General features: G+C 36.5%; 1 pseudogene; it reads right to left on the bottom strand.

Annotated features, from left to right (window-relative positions):
* Positions 1–3,743: 3,743 nt before the first annotated feature.
* Positions 3,744–3,863, bottom strand: LOC143643088 (U2 spliceosomal RNA; annotated as a pseudogene).
* Between the last annotated feature and the right edge of the window lie 453 nt (positions 3,864–4,316).

The following is a 4,316-nucleotide window of genomic DNA, read 5'->3' as shown; positions in this document are numbered from 1 at the left end:
CTGGGTCACATCTCCATGGAAATAACTTACTCAACAGGCCCCACCACAACATTAGGTGGCCCCCACAAGATTGGAGTAAAAGAACGTGACTTTTCTGGGGTTATGTAAAAGATTCAAACAGCACAAAGGGATACAGTAGTTTAAAAAACACCCAGATTTCCATTCTCATGGAGCCTATATTCTGGTGGAGGGATATGTATTGGAATAAAAGGAACAGCAATATAGCTGGGGCAGAAGAAGACGAGAGGTGGTGAGGAGCAATGGATGAGGTCAGACAGCAAGCAGCCTCCAGACCACGTAGGGCCTTGATGGCTATGGTGAAGACTTGGGGTTTGACTCTGAATGGATAGGAAGCCATTTATATATTTTGCTGAGAACAATGACATAGTTTGACTTATGTGTCTCACTCTGGTTGCTGTGTAGGAACAAACTATAGGGACACAAAGGCAGAAGGATGGAGGCTATTGCAAGAATCTGAGTGAGAGGCAAAGGAACCTTTGGGTTAAGTATCAGTGAAGTTGTAAGAACTGGTTGGTTATTGGAGATATTTTCAACAATCAGCTGACAGGATTTTCTAATGGATTGAGTGAGGGGTATGAAAGAAAGAGGGGAATCAAGGAAGATTTCTTCTGAATGTAATTTCCTTGTACTGAAATTAGCTGCAGGTATGGATAAAATAATCAGTAGTTCTATAGAATGTATTAACTTTGCAGCATCTTTAGACTTCCAAATGGAACTGGTAGGAGTTGTATATATGTCTTGATTTCAGGAGATAGGAAGGACCTGAAGACATAAAATATGACTGAAATCTTCCACATGGCTGGATGAGATGAGTTAGGGAGTTAGTGGAGAGGGACAAAATATCTGAGGATCAAGACCTGTGTTCAGTGTTTAGAGGTCAGGAAGATGAGAATGACTCAGAAAAGAAGACTGAGAAGTGATACAGAAGAAAAGAAAGAGTGCCATTCTGTAGGCTGAATGAAGGAATGATTCAAAACGTAGGAAGTGATCAGTAATGCCAAATTCTGTTGAACTGAAGGGAGCCCTGAGAAATGAGTCCTTGACTTCATTGTTTTTCTTAGATTTTTGAATAGAGAAATGACATAAAAACCTATGTATGTGCTTATTGTAACATTAATTTAATTGGTTCATAAGCATCATTACTGTTGATAACCTACCTTAAAAGTAAAAGATTGAAGTGTCAGGATTATAAATAGCTCATCCTTGGATAAATTTTCAATGTACTGCATAATGTACTTTATATTTTTTAGTCTATTTAATCCTCCCAACAATTCTATTAGGTGGATACTATTATTTGTCACACTTTATAGATGAGAAGACTGAGGCACAGAGCGATTAAGCAACTTTTCCTGGGCCACAGCTATTAAGTGGTAGACCCAGAAATCGAACCCAGACAATCTGGTGCTAGAATTACTTCCTGCCATGTTCTGTTACCTCTTTCAGTTTATTGTCTTCTCAGTTGTAAATTTCTTTTAGCCCTGTGTACAATTTTTTTTTTTAAATGGGTATCTAAAAAAGTTCACTATTTTCTTCACCTAAATGTTCTGGCTCTCTATTTCTATTTATTTCCATAAATTATATTTCATTTGTTATACCTCACATATATTATAAATATGTATATAATTGTGCAAAATTTACATATAATGTACTCACAATTTATACATGCACATCCCTTGATGTGGTGGTCAGATGCAGCATCAAGCAAAATAGTGGAATCAATCTGCTGGTTTTAATAATAGTCACTTCATAAATGCCTAGTGCTTTATGGTTTACCAAGCACCACCACATAAACTCATGACAACCCCATGTGTTAGTCAGAATAGATATAAATATTGCCCTTTAAGCAAATGAAGAATCAGAGATTTCTGAAAATGGGCAAAATGCTAGGCTCAGAGTAGACACAATAAATATTAGCTGAATAAAAGCATAAATAAACAAATGGTCCAAATTACAGAGTTAGGAAGAATAGAGCAAGACTAGAAACTGGAGATACATAATTGTTAATCCAGGGCTTTTTTTATTATGCTGCAGCTGTCTTCAATTTTTTGATCCTTATTTTTAAATAAAATCCTTTGGTTTCTGAATGCCAGCACTTAAAATATAATCATAGTGGTGAGATGGAATTTTTCACTTGTAATTCAAATTTAGAGCTGGCTTTTCATTGGAGATTTGCAGTGATGCCACAGGTAGCAGACATTTCTTTGGGTCAATATTCAATTAATGTTTCAACTGATTGCTAGTAGAGACTGAATTATGGAGTGCTGTTTTAGGGGTGAAGTAGAGGGAGAAAAGAGGATCCTTAATTACTGAAATCATTAAAATATTGAGAATGATTATTTAAACATTTAGGGTGCATTAGTTGTTCCGACTTGGGCACACTCCAGATTGAGTAATTAGTATCTTTCCTTTGCATATTTCTCTCTCCAATTATTTTCACAGACTGAGGGCAAAATGCTTCCTGGAATCCCGGTCTAGGAGTACTGCTACATGTTTTATATATTTGCTTTAGATGATCAGATGCCTGCCAGATGCCACTCTTAAAGTACATCTCTTCTGGAGCTGAGTAAAGAAGTATCAGCTTCTCACGTCCATATTCTAACACAGACTGTGAATTGGCTCTGGTTTTTCCTCTCTGAGAAGGAGGACGGTAAACACTCTTTCTGAATGAGGAAGGCAGTGGTAGTGGTGGTTTTGTGTAAGTAACTACAGAGTGTTGAGCACATATTTTTGTACTCCTTCTTAGTCAAGAGTGATTTCACACCAGCAGCTCCATATACAGTTGTCAAAGACTTGCTTGGGGTGGGGGTGAACACAGCTTTGTTTTTCTATATGTCTTAGGCATGAGCCTTTTTTGTAGGCATGCGAGAATTGACAATAACAGTTTATTTTTGAATTGACCTTTTCTCCTAAGTATCTCCAAGCTTTCTTCTATACTGTAATGAGAGGATTCTGCAATTCTGTTTTAGAGATCCACAAAACCTGGGAGCACAGACTGAGGACCCTTCTCATTTTGGTGCATCAAGATGCATTGCTACTTTAAATTTGCCATCTTAAAGAGGCAATACATGGATTATTGTATCATCAACATAGCTCACCATTGACAATTATCTACCTACAATTTTTCTGTTCAAAACAGCTGTATCTATATCATGCACTATGTAAGAGATATTTGAGCCAATGAAAATGTCCTCATTTTTAAGAAAAAAAAATGATCCTGTTCACGGGCATCCTTTATACATCACCTATTTACAAAGGTGAGATTGTTTCCATTGGAACAAAGATGAAAGTTGCCCTGTTAAAATACAATGTCTACTCTGCTTGTCTGGCATCAGTTAAAAACTTAGAATCCCACCTCCTGCAGTACACAGCAGAGAGCCCAAGCTTGCAAACTTAGCATCCTCCTGAAGCATGTTTGAAACAGCATTTTGAGAAACAGCTCAGTACGAGAGAATGCCAGCCATTCAGTAAGGACTGAACAATCTCTAAGCTCTGCTGCTGGGGCATCATGATGCATTGTCTTAGCTAAAACCTTAGTTTTTTTGGTAGAATGTATGTATTGAGTGATAATTTAATATTGTGTTCTTGGCTTTTATCAGAGGTCAGGTTAAGAAACAAAGGTTGGAAGAATCTTTCTTAAGCAAAACTGCAGTGCACATAGTAGGTCCTCAATAAATAGTTGTTGAATAAATGAATAAATGGAATATATTACTTGCTTTGTTTCTTAAGGTTTGTTACAACAAGTATCATGCAAAAAATTCCTCCAAATAGAGGATGTATCAAATATTAAACTGATAAGAATAGATACTACTACACTTGATCTTAGTCAAAAGGCATATTACAATAAGCATACTTATTGTAATATATATTTTTGTTTTGTAAATATGTTGCACACAAAAAAATATGATTGGTCTAAATTAAAACGTAAACAATTCCTCTGGGGGCTCATTGCCAGCCATTTATTTTTTCATATGGATTTATAAACTTTTGATTTTCTTACTTTGTAGGTGGTGTCCGATCCATTTTACTTTCTCACTCAGCTGTTTTGTGATAAAATTGTTAATATTATAAACAATTTCTAGACCTTAAATCTTGAATAGAATACAGTATATTTTGCTATCTGCTGCTTGAAATGCTTCAAGTCCTGTTTGGAAATGCCTTAGTCTGCTAGCACTGCTGTGACAAATACCATGGGTCGACTTAAGCAACCAGAATTTATTGGCTCACAGTAGTTAAGGTCAAAAGTCCCAAGTCAAGGTGCTGGCAAGGCCATGCTTTCTCTTGGAATCTGTAGCATT

Source organism: Tamandua tetradactyla, chromosome 7, assembly GCF_023851605.1.
Source record: "Tamandua tetradactyla isolate mTamTet1 chromosome 7, mTamTet1.pri, whole genome shotgun sequence".
Lineage (NCBI taxonomy): Eukaryota > Metazoa > Chordata > Mammalia > Pilosa > Myrmecophagidae > Tamandua > Tamandua tetradactyla.
Note: the sequence above shows the minus strand (reverse complement) of the source record. Positions and strands in the feature narration are given on the sequence as shown.